Below are 22,574 nucleotides of genomic sequence, written 5' to 3' on the forward strand. Positions count from 1 at the left end.
AACCTTCATAGGAATATAACGAGATGACAACCAAACCAAATCCCCAACACGAAGTCGGGGACCCACACAGCGTCTGCGATTAGCGAAACGTTGAGCCTTCTCCTGGGACAAGGTCAAATTGTCCACTACATGAGTCCAAATCCGCTGCAACCTGTCCACCACAGTATCCACACCAGGACAGTCCGAAGACTCAGCCTGCCCTGAAGAGAAACGAGGATGGAACCCAGAATTGCAGAAAAACGGTGAAACCAAGGTAGCCGAGCTGGCCCGATTATTAAGAGCGAACTCAGCCAATGGCAAAAAGGACACCCAATCATCCTGATCAGCAGAAACAAAACATCTCAGATATGTTTCCAAGGTGTGATTGGTTCGTTCAGTCTGGCCATTTGTCTGAGGATGGAAAGCCGAGGAAAAAGACAAATCAATGCCCATCCTAGCACAAAAGGCTCGCCAAAACCTCGAAACAAACTGGGAACCTCTGTCAGAAACGATGTTCTCTGGAATGCAATGTAAACGAACCACATGCTGGAAGAACAATGGCACCAAATCAGAGGAGGAAGGTAATTTAGACAAGGGTACCAAATGGATCATCTTAGAGAAGCGATCACAAACTACCCAAATGACCGACATTTTTTGAGAGACGGGGAGATCCGAAATAAAATCCATAGAGATATGTGTCCAAGGCCTCTTCGGGATCGGCAAGGGCAAAAGCAACCCACTGGCACGAGAACAGCAGGGCTTAGCCCGAGCACAAATCCCACAGGACTGCACAAAAGAACGCACATCCCGCGACAGAGACGGCCACCAAAAGGATCTAGCCACCAAATCTCTGGTACCAAAGATTCCAAGATGACCAGCCAACACCGAACAATGAACCTCAGAGATAACTGTATTCGTCCACCTATCAGGGACAAACAGTTTCTCTGCTGGGCAACGATCAGGTTTATTAGCCTGAAATTTTTGCAGCACCCGCCGCAAATCAGGGGAGATGGCAGACACAATTACTCCCTCTTTGAGAATACCCGCCGGCTCAGGCAAACCCAGAGAGTCGGGCACAAAACTCCTAGACAGGGCATCCGCCTTCACATTTTTAGAGCCCGGAAGGTACGAAACCACAAAGTCAAAACGGGAGAAAAACAGCGACCAACGAGCCTGTCTAGGATTCAACCGTTTGGCAGACTCGAGATAAGTCAAATTCTTGTGATCAGTCAAGACCACCACGCGATGCTTAGCTCCTTCAAGCCAATGACGCCACTCCTCGAATGCCCACTTCATGGCCAGCAACTCTCGATTGCCAACATCATAATTTCGTTCAGCAGGCGAAAACTTCCTGGAAAAGAAGGCGCATGGCTTCATCACCGAGCAATCAGCACCTCTTTGCGACAAAACAGCCCCCGCTCCAATTTCAGAAGCATCAACCTCAACCTGGAACGGAAGTGAAACATCTGGTTGACACAACACAGGGGCAGAAGAAAAACGACGCTTTAACTCTTGAAAAGCTTCCACAGCAGCAGAAGACCAATTGACCACATCAGCACCCTTCTTGGTCAAATCGGTCAATGGTTTAGCAATACTAGAAAAATTACAGATGAAGCGACGATAAAAATTAGCAAAGCCAAGGAACTTTTGCAGACTCTTCAGAGATGTCGGCTGAGTCCAATCATAAATGGCCTGGACCTTAACAGGGTCCATCTCGATGGTAGAAGGGGAAAAAATGAACCCCAAAAATGAAACCTTCTGAACACCAAAGAGACACTTTGATCCCTTCACAAACAAAGAATTAGCACGCAGGACCTGGAACACCATTCTGACCTGCTTCACATGAGACTCCCAATCATCCGAGAAGACCAAAATATCATCCAAGTATACAATCAGGAATTTATCCAGGTACTCTCGGAAGATGTCATGTATAAAGGACTGAAATACTGATGGAGCATTGGCAAGTCCGAATGGCATAACTAGGTACTCAAAATGGCCCTCGGGCGTATTAAATGCAGTTTTCCATTCATCGCCCCGTTTAATACGCACAAGATTATATGCACCACGAAGATCTATCTTGGTGAACCAACTAGCCCCCTTAATCCGAGCAAACAAATCAGATAGCAGCGGCAAGGGGTACTGAAATTTGACCGTGATTTTATTTAGAAGGCGGTAATCAATACAAGGTCTCAGCGAACCATCCTTCTTGGCCACAAAAAAGAACCCTGCTCCCAATGGCGACGACGACGGCCGAATATGACCCTTCTCCAAGGATTCTTTTACGTAACTCCGCATAGCGGCGTGCTCAGGTACAGATAAATTAAACAGTCGACCCTTAGGAAACTTACTACCAGGAATCAACTCGATAGCACAATCACAATCCCTATGCGGAGGTAGGGCATTGGACTTGGGCTCATCGAATACATCCCGGTAATCAGACAAGAACTCTGGGACCTCAGAAGGGGTGGATGATGAGATAGACAGAAATGGAACATCACCATGTACCCCCTGACAACCCCAGCTGGACACAGACATTGATTTCCAATCTAATACTGGGTTATGGACTTGTAGCCATGGCAACCCCAACACGACCACATCATGCAGATTTTGCAACACCAGAAAGCGAATATCCTCCTGGTGCGCAGGAGCCATGCACATGGTCAGCTGGGTCCAATACTGAGGCTTATTCTTGGCCAAAGGCGTAGCATCAATTCCTCTCAATGGAATAAGACACTGCAAGGGCTCCAAGACAAACCCACAGCGCCTAGCAAACTCCAAGTCCATCAAATTCAGGGCAGCGCCTGAATCCACAAATGCCATGACAGAATAGGAAGACAAAGAGCAGATCAAAGTAACGGACAAAAGAAATTTCGACTGTACCGTACCAATGGTGGCAGACTTAGCGAACCGCTTAGTGCGCTTAGGACAATCGGAGATAGCATGAGTGGAATCACCACAGTAGAAACACAGCCCATTCTGAGGTCTGTGTTCTTGCCTTTCAGCTCTGGTCAAAGTCCTATCGCACTGCATAGGTTCAGGTTTATGCGCAGATAATACCGCCAAATGGTGCACAGATTTACGCTCACGCAAGCGTCGACCGATCTGAATGGCTAAAGACATAGACTCATTCAGACCAGCAGGCATAGGAAATCCCACCATGACATCCTTAAGGGCTTCTAGACTCATTCAGACCAGCAGGCATAGGAAATCCCACCATGACATCCTTAAGGGCTTCAGAGAGACCCTTTCTGAAGATTGCTGCCAAAGCACATTCATTCCATTGAGTGAGCACAGACCACTTTCTAAACTTCTGACAATAAATCTCTATCTCATCCTGACCCTGACACAGAGCCAGCAAATTTTTCTCTGCCTGATCCACTGAATTAGGTTCATCGTACAGTAATCCGAGCGCCAGAAAAAAACGCATCAATATTACATAATGCAGGATCTCCTGGCGCAAGGGAAAATGCCCAGTCTTGAGGGTCGCCACGTAATAAAGAAATAATAATCTTAACTTGTTGAACTGGGTCACCAGAGGAGCGAGGTTTCAACGCCAGAAACAGTTTGCAATTATTTTTGAAACTCAGAAATTTAGCTCTATCTCCAGAAAACAAATCAGGAATAGGAATTCTTGGTTCTAACATAGAATTCTGAGCCACAAAGTCTTGAATATTTTGTACTCTTGCAGTGAGAAGATCCACACATGAAGACAGACCTTTAATGTCCATCACCACACCTGTGTCCTGAACCACCCAAATGTCTAGGGGAAAAAAAAGGCAAAACACAGTGCAAAGAAAAAAAAATGGTCTCAGAACTTCTTTTTTCCCTCTATTGAGAAGCATAGTACTTTGGACCTCCAGTACTGTTATGAATAGGTAATTCAGAACCACAATGGACCTTGAAGTTTAGAGCACACAAGTGACCTGACAAAAACCACAAAACATAGGACGAGCTCTGAGACGTGGAAACTCTGCTGACCGCAATCCCTAAACCTATCAATCCACACTAGAGGTAGCCGTGGATTGCGCCTAACGCTCCCTATGCAACTCGGCACAGCCTGAGAAACTAGCTAGTCCTGAAGATAGAAAAATAAGCCTTCCTTGCCTCAGAGAAATTCCCCAAAGGAAAAGGCAGCCCCCCACATATAATGACTGTGAGTAAAGATGAAAATACAAACACAGAGATGAAATAGATTTAGCAAACTGAGGCCCGACTTACTGAATAAACTGAGGATAGGAAAGATAGCTTTGCGGTCAACACAAAAACCTACAAACAACCACGCAGAGGGGCAAAAAGACCCTCCGCACCGACTAACGGTACGGAGGTGCTCCCTCTGCGTCTCAGAGCTTCCAGCAAGCAAGCAGAACCAAAAAAGCAAGCTGGAAGGAAAATATAGCAACAAAAGGACACAAGCAGGACTTAGCTGATGCTGAGCAGACAGGCCACAGGAACGATCCAGGAGGAAGCAAGACCAATACTAGAACATTGACTGGAGGCCAGGATCAAAGCACTAGGTGGAGTTAAATAGAGCAGCACCTAACGACTTAACCTCATCACCTGAGGAAGGAAACTCAGAAGCCGCAGTACCACTCGTGACCACAGGAGGGAGCTTGATCACAGAATTCACAACATTTACCCCAACATATGGGGTATCAGCGTACTGAGGACAAATTGGACAACAACTTTTGGGGTCCAATTTCTCCTGTTACCGTTGGGAAATTACAAAACTGGGGGCTAAAAAATAATTTTTGTGGGAAAAAAAAAGATTTTTTATTTTCACAGCTCTGCATTATAAACTGTAGTGAAACACTTGGGGGCTCAAAGTTCTCACAACACATCTAGATGAGTTCCTTGGGGGGTCTATCTTCCAATATGGGGTCACTTGTGGGGGGTTTCTACTGTTTAGGTACATTAGGGGCTCTGCAAATGCAATGTGACGCCTGCAGACCATTCCATCTAAGTCTGCATTCCAAATGGTGCTCCTTCCCTTCCGAGTCCTCCCATGCGCCCAAACGGTGGTTCCCCCCCACATGGGTATCAGCGCACTCAGGACAATTTGGACAACAACTTTTGGGGTCCAATTTCTCCTGTTACCCTCGAGAAAATACAAAACTGGGGGCTAAAAAATAATTTTTGGGGGAATTTTTATTTTTTATTTTCACGGCTCTGCGTTACAAACTGTAGTGAAACACTTGGGGGCTCAAAGTTCTCACAACACATCTAGATACGTTCCTTAGGGGGTCTACTTTCCAAAATGGTGTCACTTGTGGGGGGTTTCAATCTTTAGGCACATCAGTGGCTCTCCAAACGCAACATGGCGTCCCATCTCAATTCCAGTCAATTTTGCATTGAAAAGTCAAATGGCGCTCCTTCGCTTCCGAGCTCTGTCATGCGCCCAAACAGTGGTTTACCTCCACATATGGGGTATCGTCGTACTCAGGACAAATTGTACAACAACTTTTGGGGTCCATTTTCTCCTGTTACCCTTGGTAAAATAAAACAAATTGGAGCTGAAGTAAATTTTTTGTGAAAAAAAGTTAAATGTTCATTTTTATTTAAACATTCCAAATATTCCTGTGAAACACCTGAAGGGTTAATAAACTTCTTGAATGTGGTTTTGAGCACCTTGAGGGGTGCAGTTTTTAGAATGGTGTCACACTTGGGTATTTTCTATCATATAGACCCCTCAAAATGACTTCAAATGAGATGTGGTACCTAAAATAAAATGGTGTTGGAAAAATGAGAAATTGCTGGTCAAATTTTAACCCTTATAACTCCCTAAGAAAAAAAAATTTTGGTTCCAAAATTGTGCTGATGTAAAGTAGACATGTATGAAATGTTACTTATTAAGTATTTTGTGTGACATATCTCTGTGATTTAATTGCATAAAAATTCAAATTTGAAAAATTGCGAAATTTTCAAAATTTTCGCCAAATTTCTGTTTTTTTTCACAAATAAACGCAGGTAATATCAAAGAAATTTTACCACTGTCATGAAGTACAATATGTCATGAGAAAACAATGTCAGAATCACCGGGATCCGTTGAAGCGTTCCAGAGTTATAACCTTATAAAGGGACAGTGGTCAGAATTGTAAAAATTGGCCCGGTCCATAACGTGCAAACCACCCTTGGGGGTAAAGGGGTTAAAGGGGTTGTCCGGTCATCTGTTGAAAGTGTGCAGTCACTGCGTATCGCAATTTTCGGAATTCTTACAGTGTGTACACCACACTCTGCCAGGATTCTCTGATGTTGTTGAGAAGAGCAGTCGGTCACATGTCCATAAGTATATGATTTGCATACTTATGACCACATTCCGGCCAGAAGTAATCGGCCTTGCTCAATCAACTTATATTGAGCGAAGCCGAGCATGTCTAGTTGGCACATGACTGCATGTATGCAAATCACTTAGGCCGGTGTCACACACAACGTATAAAAATACGGTCTGTTTTTTACGGACCAAATACGCAGAAATGTTCCCTGAACAGTGATCCGTATGTCATCCATAGGCAAGGTATGGCTGCGTATTTTGCGCATGTAAACCTCCCCGTATGGCATCCGTATGGCGAGATTTTCTCGTGATTCGTGAAAACATATGCACAGTCTATCTACTATATAATTGTCTATGGGTCACTTCCGTCTGTCTGTCTTTCTGTCTGTCACGGATATTCATTGGTCATGGAATCCAAGTCGCTGATTGGTCTCGCCAGTTGCCTGTCATGGCTGCCGCGACCAATCAGCGAAGACCACAGTCCGATTTGTCCCTCCCTACTCCCCTGCAGTCGGGGGCCACTCCATACTCCCCGCAGTCACCGCTCACACAGGGTTAATGCCTGCGGTAGCGGACCGCGTTATGCCGCGGGTAACTCACTCCGTTACCGCCGCTATTAACCCTGTGTGACCAAGTTTTTACTATTGATGCTGCTTATGCAGCGTCAATAGTAAAATCATCTAATGTTAAAAATAATAAAAAAAAAAAAATCACTATATACTCACCTTTCCCACTTCTGGCTACGCTCCGGTGACCGCTCCATGCAAGCGGCAGGTTCCGGTGGTATGGGAGAAGGACCTGCCATGACGTCATGGTCATGTGACCGCGAAGTCATCACAGGCCCTGCGCGAGAAGGACCTGCCAAGACGTCACGGTCATGTGACCGCGACGCCATCACAGGCCCTGCGCGAGAAGGACCTGCATGACGTCATGGTCATGTGACCGTGACGTCATCACAGGCCCTGCGCGAGAACGACCTGCCATGACGTCACGGTCATGTGACCACGACGTCATCACAGGTCCTGCGCGCCTGTGCGAGTAGGACCTGCCATGACGTCACGGTCATGTGATCGAACTAAAAGTGGCCCTCGGAAGGTGAGTATATGTTTATTTATTTATTTTTTTAACCTGTTACATACGTGGCTGGGCAATATACTACGTCGCTGTGCAATATTCTACATGGCTCTGTGCTGTATACTACGTGACTGGGCAATATACTACGTAGCTGGGCAATATACTACGTGACTGGGCAATATACTACGTGGCTGGGCAATATACTACGTGGCTGGGCAAAAACCAACATACAAATAGCTAAGGTCTAATATTTCCAAGAAAAAAACAAAAAATTGACAGAGACCTAAAAAATATGTTTTAATATAATGATTAAAACCAAGAAACCATATTAATAACCATATAGAACAATAGTAGAGAACCTGCAGGATCTGTGGTCTCCGATGTATAATACCGGCAAAAAATATAGGAAAGGGCTAGGGAGGATAGACGTGCCTTTCCCTAAAAGATTCCCTTCCTGACAGTGGAGGTTGGCACCCTGGGTTACGATATGGCGCCCCCGCTCAATGTGGACTGACCCTAAAGACCCTAGCAGGTATCCCTACCAAAAAGCCACCACCAAAAAACAACACCACAAAAGAAAAGAAAAAAAAAAGTGTAATAGTGTACACTAACAGTGCTGCTAATGCTGGCTATTGGTGCAAAGATAGCACAAATAAGCTTAAATTCAATTAACTCTGGCGTGTGGTGTGAACTGGAGATGATTATGATTGTGGTGCTTAGAGAGATTGGTAACAATATTGTGTTCAGATATCAAAAAAATTGCTCGCCTCCTCTTATATGATATGCAAACACTACAAAGGAGAGACCAACGTATCAGTAATAATAAGGCCACGGACCTCTCATATGCAGTGTTTGGCTAAGCACCATCGTAATGCCCTTTCGGAACAGTATGATTTGTATGGGTGACAAAGTAGAAACAATACTATAGAATTTTAGTCACACCTAAAAATGTTGGCATCACTGCCATAATGTCAAAGGCATCATCGTGGCTGGGCAATATACTACGATATACTATAGGTAAAACTCTGGCACATAAAAAATTATGATAATCAATTAATGTTTTTAAACCAAGAAAAAATATGCGTTGGTGGGATTCCACATAGACAAATTCTGCAGACTTTATGATAGACATATAATATACATTCTCAACGTTTTGGCGTATTAGCCTTTTTCAAGAGACTTCTGTCTTTCTGTAATATACATAAATAAAACAAAACTTAGGCAAAATAGACATAACGTTACATCGTACAAAAAAATGGTGTATGTTACCATATGCCACATGTTATAAAACTTGGATCCAACCAACCCATTCTATAATCATCATTTTGATTCAAGAAAGATCATGCTCAATTATATTTATATAATGAATATAATAACAAATAATCACTGCCCTTTGGCACATTATTAAAGAAGAAGCATCATAGAACAAAAAACATATTCAAAAGGAAAAAGAAAAACTGAGCAACGGCAGTCTAAGGAAGCATATCTTCACTATTTATGGGGGTATAATATAACATGACCCATATAGGGTTCATAAATGTGTTGGAGCAAAATTATGTGGGGTATCTAAATGCAGTTATATCCCCAATCAACATGATACTGATATACGCAATATGTGCATTCTCATATAAATATGTAGAGATAAAGACACCTTGTGCAGATTATAAATAAAATGTAGGTATTATCACCATAAGTGTTTACCAAAAGAAAAAGAAAAAAGTTACTTTACTTGTAAATATGAGAAGTAGAGGTAGAGATCCCACTGTGGGGACAAACACGGGTCATAAAAAAACAGCACGTTAATAAGCTTTTATACCCAGCTCAAAGGCGCATGTTAAATACCTTGAACGAAAAGTCACTGGTGGTATATGCCGCATATGTATCCGGTGTGGAAATCCGGGAGAGGACTGTGACCGCTTAGCGTGAAGGTAAGTGAAAGGAGAAGGGTGGTGTCGGCTTTTTACCCTCTTCCGGTACGCGTGCATGTGCTGGTATCCGGGTGAAGGTTGAAGAAAGAGCATGTGACACAGAGCGGCCGTGCAGTCCGGAGAGAGATGAAAGACGCCAACTAGTGCCGAATAATACAAGTTAGCGCATGCGCAGATGTAACGGCGCTTTATGTTCTAGTTCCCGCCTGTATGCTGAAAGGGAGAAAAGAAAGAGAGCAATTAGGAGGGAAATAAGTGCATCTTTTAACGTGCAGCTTGTCATAATCCCTTTTATGCAAATGTAATACATATGCAATAAAAAGAATATATACAGGGACAAATTAAACATGGATATTAATTAATATATCAATTCACAAGCATTGTTACTGGTGTCTGAAGGAGGACCTCAATGGTCAAATAGTACTGATAGATATTATAGACCAAAAAGGTTCAAGGATGCATAGAAAGTTTGGAGTGAATAGTGCGAACTATAGTTCCAAACCACATACTGTGGTATGATACAACACCAACATCATGACTCTGTATAAATATCATTATCAGTAAGTCAATCCATATATAAGACCAGAGAATCCAACTAATTCAATAAGAGACCTCATAATCTCTGTTGAGACCTAGTGGAGAAAGAGTTTGGAGCGTGTAGATCCAAAAGGATTCACGCTCTTTCAGTCTTTTGATCCTATCACCTCCCCTCCTAGCCAATGGGACATGTTCTATAATCTGGTACTTCAGTTGAGCAACAGTATGGTTCTCCGCCCACAAACACGCACATTTTCTCTGCCCACACACAGAGACACACACATATTCTCTGCTCACACACAGAGACACACGCACATATTCTCCGCTCAGACACAGACACACGCACATATTCTTCGCCCATACACAGAGACACACGCACATATTCTTCGCCCATACACAGAGACACACGCACATATTCTTCGCCCATACACAGAGACACACGCACATATTCTCCGCCCACACACACACACATATTCTCCGCTCACAGACACGCACATATTCTCTGCCCACACACAGAGACACACGCACATATTCTCCGCTCAGACACTGACACACGCACATATTCTTCGCCCATACACAGAGACACACGCACATATTCTCCGCTCAGACACAGACACACGCACATATTCTTCGCCCATACACAGAGACACACGCACATATTCTCCGCACACACACACACACACACACATATTCTCTGCTCACAGACACGCACATATTCTCTGCCCACACACAGAGACACACACATTCTCCGCCCACACACACGCACATATTCTCTGCCCACACACAGAGACACACACATATTCTCTGCTCACACACAGAGACACACGCACATATTCTCTGCTGAGACACAGACAAACGCACATATTCTTCGCCCATACACAGAGACACACGCACATATTCTCCGCACACACACACACACATATTCTCCGCTCACAGACACGCACATATTCTCTGCCCACACACAGAGACACACACACATTCTCTGCTCACACACAGAGACACACGCACATATTCTCTGCTCAGACACAGACACACGCACATATTCTTCGCCCATACACAGAGACACATGCACATATTCTCTGCCCACACACAGAAACACACACATATTCTCTGCCCACACACAGAGACACACGCACATATTCTCCGCTCAGACACTGACACACGCACATATTCTTCGCCCATACACAGAGACACACGCACATATTCTCCGCTCAGACACAGACACACGCACATATTCTTCGCCCATACACAGAGACACACGCACATATTCTCCGCACACACACACACACATATTCTCCGCTCACAGACACGCACATATTCTCTGCCCACACACACACACACATTCTCCGCCCACACACACGCACATATTCTCTGCCCACACACAGAGACACACATATTCTCTGCTCACAGAGACACACGCACATATTCTCTGCTGAGACACAGACACACGCACATATTCTTCGCCCATACACAGAGACACACGCACATATTCTCCGCGCGCACACACACACACACACACACATATATTCTCCGCTCACAGACATGCACATATTCTCTGCCCACACACAGAGACACACACACATTCTCCGCCCACACACACGCACATATTCTCTGCCCACACACAGACACACACACATTCTCCGCCCACACACACGCACATATTCTCTGCCCACACACAGAGACACACACATATTATCTGCTCACACACAGAGACACACGCACATATTCTCTGCTCAGACACAGACACACGCACATATTCTTCGCCCATACACAGAGACACATGCACATATTCTCTGCCCACACACAGAAACACACACATATTCTCTGCCCACACACAGAGACACACGCACATATTCTCCGCTCAGACACTGACACACGCACATATTCTCCGCTCAGACACTGACACACGCACATATTCTCCGCTCAGACACTGACACATGCACATATTCTTCGCCCATACACAGAGACACACGCACATATTCTCCGCTCAGACACAGAGACACACGCACATATTCTCTGCACACACACACACACACACACATATTCTCCGCTCACAGACACGCACATATTCTCTGCCCACACACAGAGACACACACACATTCTCCGCCCACACATACGCACATATTCTCTGCCCACACAGAGACACACATTCTCTGCTCACACACAGAGACACACGCACATATTCTCTGCTGAGACACAGACACATGCACATATTCTCTGCCCAGACACAGACACACACGCACATATTTTCCGCCCACATGCAGAAACGCACATATTCTCCGCCCACAAACACACGCACATATTCTCTGCCCACACACAGAGGCACACACACATATTCTCTGCCAACACACAGAAACGTGCACATATTCTCCGCCCACACACACAGAGAAACACGCACATATTCTCACCCCACACACAGACACACACACATATTCTCCCCCCACACACAGAGACACCCACATATTCTCACCCCACACCCAGAGACACACGCACATATTCTTCGCCCATACACAGAGACACATGCACATATTCTCTGCCCACACACAGAAACACACAACACATTCTCTGCCCACACAGAGACACACACACATTCTCCGCCCACACAGAGACACACAACACATTCTCCGCCCACACAGAGAGACACAACACATTCTCCGCCCACACAGAGACACACAACACATTCTCCGCCCACACACAGACACACAACACATTCTCCGCCCACACAGAGACACACAACACATTCTCCGCCCACACAGAGACACACAACACATTCTCCGCCCACACAGAGACACACAACACATTCTCCGCCCACACAGAGACACACAACACATTCTCCGCCCACACAGAGACACACAACACATTCTCCGCCCACACAGAGACACACAACACATTCTCCGCCCACACAGAGACACACAACACATTCTCCGCCCACACAGAGACACACAACACATTCTCCGCCCACACAGAGACACACAACACATTCTCCGCCCACACAGAGACACACAACACATTCTCCGCCCACACAGAGACACACAACACATTCTCCGCCCACACAGAGACACACAACACATTCTCCGCCCACACAGAGACACACAACACATTCTCCGCCCACACAGAGACACACAACACATTCTCCGCCCACACAGAGACACACAACACATTCTCCGCCCACACAGAGACACACAACACATTCTCCGCCCACACAGAGACACACAACACATTCTCCGCCCACACAGAGACACACAACACATTCTCCGCCCACACAGACACACAACACATTCTCCGCCCACACAGACACACAACACATTCTCCGCCCACACAGACACACAACACATTCTCCGCCCACACAGAGACACACAACACATTCTCCGCCCACACAGAGACACACAACACATTCTCCGCCCACACAGAGACACACAACACATTCTCCGCCCACACACTCTTCCTCCTTCTGACATCATTTCCCTTTGACAAATTGCAGCGTTTTTTTGCTGCAAATATGCAGCAAATACACAAACCTTTTTACACTTGCATTTTTGCTGCAGATTTGACTGACTCATTTGAAGTCAATGAGTCAAAAGCGCTGCAGAAATGCTAAAAGAATTGACTTGCTGCAGAAAATCAAATGCTTGCAAATACGGACGGAAATTTACGGATTATGTACACAACACTTCAGGATTGTCATTGAATTACTTTGTTTTAGTATTCCATTGCGCTTTTGGAGCATTTCTGCACGTAAAAAAGCCGCAAAAAAGCATCAAAAACGCATCGTGTGCACATAGCCTAATACTTTGCTGTGATGTACCTGCACATTTCAGGATTGTTAATGTACATTCCCATTGGGAAACCTTTATGAAGCTTTAGGAGGATTAAAGTTATCAAATGTGTTATCTGGACATGTATTTTTGGAAGCATGTGCTCACCTTTCTTTGCTCCAGCTTCTATTACAAAGTCAGAGAATCAGTGTAAAGGTTAAAAGTCATTTTATGAAACTGAAGAAACAAGTGGGGGAAATTGGTGTCCTATGCTTAGATTTACAATTATTTATTACATATCAACTGTAAAGGGTTTTTCCAAGAATATAAGAAAGTGGTGTGTTAATAGACAGCATTTTAAAACATTGCCTGGCTCTATACACACATCTGCATATACAGTCATGGCCAAAATTTTTGAGAATGACACCAAAATTATATTTTCACATGAACTGCTGCCCTCTGGTTTTTATTAGTGTTTGTCTGATGTTTATATCACATACAGAAATATAATTGCAATCATATTATGAGTACCAATAAGTTATATTGACAGTTAGATTGAGTTAATGCAGCAAGTCAATATTTGCAGTGTTGACCCTTCTTCTTCAAGACCTCTGCAATTCTCCCTGGCATGCTCTCAATCAACTTCTGGACCAAATCCTGACTGATAGCAGTCCATTCTTGCATAATCAATGCTTGCATTTTGCCAGAATTTGTTGGTTTTTGTTTGTCCACCCGTCTCTTGATGATTGACTACAAGTTCTCAATGGGATTAAGATCTGGGGAGTTTCCAGGTCATGGACCCAAAATCTCTATGTTTTGTTCCATGAGTGTTGTGAATTCTGTGGCTGAGTTCACTTCTGTGGTCACAAGTGGTATTGCAGTCTCTGGGCTTCCTCCCTCAGGTGTTTTGGTGAGCTCGTTGGCTGCCTTGCTATTTAGCTCCACCTGAGTCTGTCTTCCTTGCTCCTTGTCAATGTTCCAGTGTTGGATCTGAGCTACTGCATCTTTCCTTGGGCCTGCTGCTCTGCTAGATAAGTGCTTCTAGTTTGTTTTCTGTTTTTTCTGTCCAGCTTGCTATTAACTTTTGCTGGAAGCTCTGAGAAGCAAAGGGGTGCACCGCCATGCTGTTAGTTCGGCACGGTGGGTCTTTTTGCCCCTTTGCGTGGTTTTCGTTTTAGGGTTTTTTTGTAGACTGCATAGTTCTCTTTGCTATCCTCGCTCTGTCTAGAATATCGGGCCTCACTTTGCTGAATCTATTTCATTCCTACGTTTGTCTTTTCATCTTGCTAACAGTCATTATATGTGGGGGGCTGCCTATTCCTTTGGGGTATTTCTCTGAGGTAAGTCAGGCTTGTATTTCTATCTTCAGGCTAGTCAGCTCCTCAGGCAGTGCCGAGTTGCATAGGTAGTGATAGGCGCAATCCACTGCTGCTTATAGTTGTGTGAGGATAGATCAGGTACTGCAGTCTACAGAGATTCCACGTCTCAGAGCTCGTCCTATTGTTTTTGGTTATTGCCAGATCTCTGTATGTGCGCTGATTACTGCACGCTGTGTTGCCTGATTGCCGGCCATAACAGTACAAGGAGCCTCACCAATGATTCCCAATAGAGGGAAAAAAGAAATCCTGACATCATTTTTTTTTTCTTAGCTCTGTCTTCAGTCTTTTTTTTCCCCTAGACATTAGAGTGCTTCAGGACACAGCTGTGGACATGGATATTCAGGCTCTGTGCTCCTCAATGGATAATCTCGTTGTAAATGTACAAAAGATTCAAGATACTATTGATCAGAAATTGATGCTAGAACCAAGAATTCCGATTCCTGATTTGTTTTTTGGTGACAGAACTAAGTTCCTGAGCTTCAGAAATAATTGTAAGCTATTTTTGGCCTTGAAACCTCATTCTTCTGGTAATCCTATTCAACAGGTTTTGATTATTATTTCTTTTTTGCGCGGCGACCCACAGGACTGGGCGTTTTCTCTTGCACCAGGAGATTCTGCATTGAGTAATGTTGATGCATTTTTCCAGGCGCTGGGATTGCTTTACGATGAGCCTAATTCAGTGGATCAGGCTGAGAAAAATCTGCTGGCTTTATGCCAGGGTCAGGATGATGTAGAAGTATATTGTCAGAAATTTAGGAAGTGGTCAGTACTCACTCTGTGGAATGAATCTGCACTAGCGGCTTTGTTCAGAAAGGGTCTCTCTGAAGCTCTTAAGGATGTAATGGTGGGATTTCCTATGCCTGCTGGTTTGAATGAATCTATGTCCTTGGCCATTCAGATCGGTCGTCGCTTGCGCGAGCGTAAATCTGTGCACCATCTGGCGGTATTGTCTGAGAGTAAACCTGAGCCTATGCAGTGCGACAGGACTATGACTAAAGTAGAACGGCAAGAACACAGACGTCTGAACAGGCTGTGTTTCTATTGTGGTGATTCTACTCATGCTATTTCTAATTGTCCTAAACGCACTAGGCGGTTCGATAGCTCTGCCGTTATTGGTACTGTACAGTCCAAATTCCTTTTGTCCATTACCTTAATGTGCTCTTTGTCATCGTATTCTCTCATGGCGTTTGTGGATTCAGGCGCTGCCCTGAATCTGATGGATTTGGATTATGCTAAACGTTGTGGATTTTTCTTGGAGCCTTTGCGGTGTCCTATTCCGTTGAGAGGAATTGATGCTACACCTTTGGCCAAGAATAAGCCTCAGTACTGGGCCCAGCTGACCATGTGCATGGCTCCTGCACATCAGGAAGTTATTCGCTTTCTGGTACTGCATAATTTGCATGATGTGGTCGTGTTGGGGTTGCCATGGCTACAAACCCATAATCCAGTATTGGATTGGAACTCTATGTCGGTAACCAGCTGGGGTTGTCAGGGAGTACATGGTGATGTTCCATTTTTGTCTATTTCGTCATCCATTCCTTCTGACATCCCAGAGTTCTTGTCGGACTTTCAGGATGTATTTGAAGAGTCCAAGTCTGATGCCCTACCTCCGCATAGGAATTGTGATTGTGCTATCGATTTGATTCCTGGTAGTAAATTCCCTAAGGGTCGTTTATTTAATTTGTCCGTACCTGAACACACCGCTATGCGCAGTTATGTGAAGGAGTCCCTGGAGAAGGGACATATTCGCCCATCGTCGTCACCATTGGGAGCAGGGTTCTTTTTTGTAGCCAAGAAGGATGGTTCGCTAAGACCGTGTATTGATTACCGCCTTCTTAATAAGATCACTGTTAAGTTTCAGTATCCCTTGCCATTGATTTCTGACTTGTTTGCTCGGATTAAGGGGGCTAGTTGGTTTACTAAGATTGATCTTCGTGGTGCGTATAATCTGGTGAGAATCAGGCAGGGAGATGAATGGAAAACGGCATTTAATACGCCCGAGGGTCATTTTGAGTATCTGGTGATGCCGTTCGGACTTGCCAATGCACCATCTGTTTTTCAGTCTTTTATGCATGACATTTTCCGTGAGTATCTGGATAAATTCTTGATTGTTTACTTGGATGACATTTTGATCTTCTCAGATGATTGGGAGTCTCATGTGAAGCAAGTCAGAATGGTTTTCCAGGTACTGCGTGCTAATTCCTTGTTCATGAAGGGATCAAAGTGTCTCTTCGGTGTGCAGAAAGTTTCATTTTTGGGGTTCATCTTTTCCCCTTCTACTATCGAGATGGATCCGGTTAAGGTTCAGGCCATCCAGGATTGGACTCAGCCGACATCTCTAAAAAGTCTGCAGAAATTCCTGGGCTTTGCTAATTTTTATCGTCGCTTCATCTGTAATTTTTCTAGCATTGCCAGACCATTGACCGATTTGACCAAGAAGGGTGCTGATTTGGTTAATTGGTCTTCTGCTGCCGTGGAAGCTTTTCAGGAGTTGAAGCGTCGTTTTTGCTGTGCCCCTGTGTTGTGTCAACCTGATGTTTCTCTTCCGTTCCAGGTCGAGGTTGATGCTTCTGAGATTGGTGCAGGGGCGGTTTTGTCACAGAGAGGTTCTGGTTGCTCAGTGTTCAAACCATGTGCTTTCTTTTCCAGGAAATTTTCTGCTGCTGAGCGTAATTATGATGTGGGCAACCGAGAGTTGCTGGCCATGAAGTGGGCATTCGAGGAGTGGCGTCATTGGCTTGAGGGTGCTAAGCATCGCGTGGTGGTATTGACTGATCATAAGAACCTTACTTATCTTGAGTCTGCCAAGCGCTTGAATCCTAGACAGGCCCGTTGGTCGTTATTTTTTGCTCGTTTTGATTTTGTGATTTCATACCTTCCGGGCTCTAAAAATGTGAAGGCGGATGCTCTGTCTAGGAGTTTTGTGCCCGACTCTCCGGGGTTATCTGAGCCGGCGAGTATCCTCAAGGAAGGAGTCATTGTGTCTGCCATCTCCCCTGATTTGCGGAGAGTGTTGCAGAAATTTCAGGCTAATAAACCTGATCGTTGTCCGGCCGAGAAACTGTTCGTCCCTGATAGGTGGACTAGTAAAGTTATCTCTGAACTTCATTGTTCGGTGCTGGCCGGTCATCCAGGAATCTTTGGTACCAGGGAGTTGGTTGCTAGATCCTTCTGGTGGCCATCTCTGTCACGGGATGTGCGTGCTTTTGTGCAGTCCTGTGGAATTTGTGCTAGGGCTAAGCCCTGCTGTTCACGTGCCAGTGGGTTGCTTTTGCCCTTGCCGGTCCCGAAGAGGCCTTGGACACATATTTCGATGGATTTCATTTCTGACCTTCCCGTTTCTCAAAAAATGTCGGTCATTTGGGTGGTCTGTGATCGCTTTTCTAAAATGGTCCATCTGGTGCCCTTGGTTAAATTGCCTTCCTCCTCTGATTTGGTGCCTTTGTTCTTCCAGCATGTGGTTCGTTTACATGGCATTCCTGAGAATATTGTTTCTGACAGAGGTTCCCAGTTTGTCTCGAGGATCTGGCGAGCCTTTTGTGGTAGGATGGGCATTGACCTATCTTTCTCCTCGGCCTTCCATCCTCAGACTAATGGCCAGACCGAACGAACCAATCAGACCTTGGAAACATATCTGAGATGTTTTGTTTCCGCTGACCAGGATGATTGGGTGTCATTTTTGCCGTTGGCTGAGTTCGCCCTTAATAATCGGGCCAGCTCGGCTACCTTGGTCTCTCCATTTTTCTGCAATTCTGGGTTCCATCCTCGTTTCTCTTCAGGACAGGTTGAGTCTTCGGACTGTCCTGGTGTGGATTCTGTGGTGGACAGGTTGCAGCAGATCTGGACTCAGGTAGTGGACAATTTGACCTTGTCCCAGGAGAAGGCTCAGCTTTTCGCTAATCGCAGACGCCGTGTGGGACCCCGACTTCGTGTTGGGGATCTGGTTTGGTTATCTTCTCGTCATATTCCTATGAAGGTTTCCTCTCCTAAATTTAAACCTCGTTTTATTGGTCCGTATAGGATTTCTGAGATTCTCAATCCGGTGTCTTTTCGTCTGACCCTCCCAGACTCCTTTTCCATACATAATGTATTCCATAGGTCGTTGTTGAGGAGATACGTGGCACCTATGGTTCCATCTGTGGAGCCTCCTGCCCCTGTTTTGGTGGAGGGGGAATTGGAGTATATTGTGGAGAAGATTTTGGATTCTCGTGTCTCTAGACGGAAACTCCAGTATCTGGTCAAATGGAAGGGTTATGCTCAGGAAGATAATTCCTGGGTTTTTGCCTCTGATGTCCATGCCCCAGATCTTGTTCGTGCCTTTCATGTGGCTCATCCTGGTCGGCCTGGGGGTTCTGGTGAGGGTTCGGTGACCCCTCCTCAAGGGGGGGGTACTGTTATGAATTCTGTGGCTGAGTTCACTTCTGTGGTCACAAGTGGTATTGCAGTCTCTGGGCTTCCTCCCTCAGGTGTTTTGGTGAGCTCGTTGGCTGCCTTGCTATTTAGCTCCACCTGAGTCTGTCTTCCTTGCTCCTTGTCAATGTTCCAGTGTTGGATCTGAGCTACTGCATCTTTCCTTGGGCCTGCTGCTCTGCTAGATAAGTGCTTCTAGTTAGTTTTCTGTTTTTTCTGTCCAGCTTGCTATTAACTTTTGCTGGAAGCTCTGAGAAGCAAAGGGGTGCACCGCCGTGCTGTTAGTTCGGCACGGTGGGTCTTTTTGCCCCTTTGCGTGGTTTTCGTTTTAGGGTTTTTTGTAGACTGCATAGTTCTCTTTGCTATCCTCGCTCTGTCTAGAATATCGGGCCTCACTTTGCTGAATCTATTTCATTCCTACGTTTGTCTTTTCATCTTGCTAACAGTCATTATATGTGGGGGGCTGCCTATTCCTTTGGGGTATTTCTCTGAGGTAAGTCAGGCTTGTATTTCTATCTTCAGGCTAGTCAGCTCCTCAGGCAGTGCCGAGTTGCATAGGTAGTGATAGGCGCAATCCACTGCTGCTTATAGTTGTGTGAGGATAGATCAGGTACTGCAGTCTACAGAGATTCCACGTCTCAGAGCTCGTCCTATTGTTTTTGGTTATTGCCAGATCTCTGTATGTGCGCTGATTACTGCACGCTGTGTTGCCTGATTGCCGGCCATAACACATGAGCCATTTAGTTATCACCTTTGCTTTATGGCAAGGTGCTCCATCATGCTGGAAAAGGCATTGTTGGGCGCCAAACTGCTCTTGGACGGTTGGGAGAAGTTGCTCTTGGAGGACATTCTGGTACCATTCTTTATTCATGGCTGTGTTTTTAGGCAAGACTGTGAGTGAGCCGATTCCCTTGGCTGAGAAGCAACCCCACACATGAATGGTTTCAGGATGCTTTACAGTTGGCATGAGACAAGACTAGTGGTAGCGCTCAACTCTTCTTCTCCGAATAAGCTGTTTTCCAGATGTCCCAAACAACCGAAAAGGGGATTCATCAGAGAAAATGACTTTGCCCCAGTCCTCAGCAGTCCACTCCCTGTACCTTTTGCAGAATATCAGTCGGTCCCTGATGTTTTTTCTGGAGAGAAGTGGCTTCTTTGCTGCCCTCCTTGAAACCAGGCCTTGCTCAAAGAGTCTCCGCCTCACAGTGCGTGCAGAAGCACTCACACCAGCCTGCTGCCATTCCTGAGCAAGCTCGGCACTGCTGGTAGTCCGATCCCGCAGCTGAAACAGTTTTAAGATACGGTCCTGGCGCTTGCTGGTCTTTCTTGGGCAACAATCCTTTTTGACAACAATGGAAGCTCTCTCCTTGAAGTTCTTGATGATGCGATAGATTTGTTGACTGAGGTGCAATCTTTGTAGCTGCGATACTCTTCCCTGTTAGGCCATTTTTGTGCAGTGCAATGATGGCTGCACGTGTTTCTTTAGAGATAACCATGGTTATCTGAAGAGAAACAATTATACCAAGCACCAGCCTCCTTTTAAAGTGTCCAGTGATGTCATTCTTAGGGTACCGTCACACAGTGGCATTTTGATCGCTACGACGGCACGATCCGTGACGCTCCAGCATCGTAACAATATCGCTCCAGCGTCGTAGACTGCTGTCACACTTTGCAATGTACGACGCTGGAGCGATAATTTCATGACGTATGTGCGATGTAGAAGCCGTTGGTTACTATGCGCACATCGTATACAATATCGTGCACACCTTTGTTACACCATGCGATCATGCCGCCACAGCGGGACACTAGACGACGAAAGAAAGTTTCAAACGATCTGCTACGACGTACGATTCTCAGCGGGGTCCCTGATCGCAGGAGCATGTCAGACACTGCGAGATCGTAACGATATCGCTGGAACGTCACGAATCGTGCCGTTGTAGCGATCAAAATGCCACTGTGTGACGGTACCCTTACTTAATCATGACTGATTGATCGCCAGCCCTGTCCTCATCAACACCCACACCTGTGTTAATGGATCAATCACTAAAACGATGTTAGCTGTTCCTTTTAAGGCAGGACTGCAATGATGTTGAAATGTGTTTTGGGGGTTAAAGTTCATTTTCTGGGCAAATATTGACTTTGCAAGTACAGTAATTGCTGTTAAGCTGATCACTCTGACATTCAGGAGTATATGCAAATTGCCATTAGAAAAAATGAAGCAGTAGACTTTGGAAAAATTAATATTTGTCTCATTCTCAAAATTTTTGTCCATGACTGTAGACTGAATGCTTTAATCCAGATTTGTGCATGCATAGATGTTGGTGCAAAGCCATTTATAACCCACATATGTTATAATGTGATTTCAGGGTGTAATGTTAACTGTGTAATTAAAGGGAACCTGTCAGCAGGATCTTGCTCAGTAATGTACAGTGTCAGGTCGGCGCCGTTATACTGATTAAACTGATACCTTTGTTGATGACATCCGTCTTATGGTTGTTTAATCTTTATTTTCAGTTTTCAGTTAATGAGATTCTGGTGCTTTGGGACAGCCAGTGTGGGGTCTTCATGTGGTGCTTTGCTTACATATTCATCTGTATGGCTTCTGACAGGTCACTGACCCCTGCCCCTATTTTACTGCATATAATATTTTGTTTGAAAAAACAAAACATTCATTATGCAGGTGCTGGCGGCTGCGCTGTAGAATGATACAATGTATAATATGATAATATGTATATATTTATTTTATGTAGCCATTTTGTTTTGTTGGAAGTTTTTTTTATCTTAATAAAAATGGTGCCTACGGCTGCGCCTGCGCAGTAGCATCTATAGGTGCTGCTGCACAGGCATCCCCGCCGGTGTCATTTTGCTAGAGAAAAATAAAAGAGGCTCCATCAAGATGGCGCCGGCTGCGCCAGCTAGGTAGCATCTATTGGAAAGTAATAGATGCTGCTGCACAGCCGCCGCTGCCATTTTGATTAAGTTAAATTTTATTTTTTTCCAACAAAACAAAATAATGCCTACATAAAATGAATATATTCATATTATACATCGGATCGTGCTACAGCGCAGGAGGCGCCTGCATGATAAATGTTTTGTTTTTGTTTTTTCAAGCAATAGTATATTCAGTGTGTAAAATAGAGATCAGTGACCTGTCATAAGCCCAGAATATGTAAGCAGAGCACCAGATAAAGACCCCCCCCACAGGCCGTCCCGCAGCACGAGAATCTCATTAACTCAAAACTGA

At 45.0% G+C, this 22,574-nt stretch overlaps 1 protein-coding gene across 4 annotated transcripts in view; it reads left to right on the forward strand.

The window, feature by feature from the left end:
* The window catches only part of TMOD1 (tropomodulin 1), a 147,972-nt gene that overhangs the window by 6,949 nt on the left and 118,449 nt on the right, over window positions 1–22,574 (forward strand). The window lies entirely within an intron of this gene.

The sequence above is a fragment of the Ranitomeya imitator genome, chromosome 1 (assembly GCF_032444005.1).
Source record: "Ranitomeya imitator isolate aRanImi1 chromosome 1, aRanImi1.pri, whole genome shotgun sequence".
In the NCBI taxonomy this organism is placed as follows: Eukaryota; Metazoa; Chordata; class Amphibia; order Anura; family Dendrobatidae; genus Ranitomeya; species Ranitomeya imitator.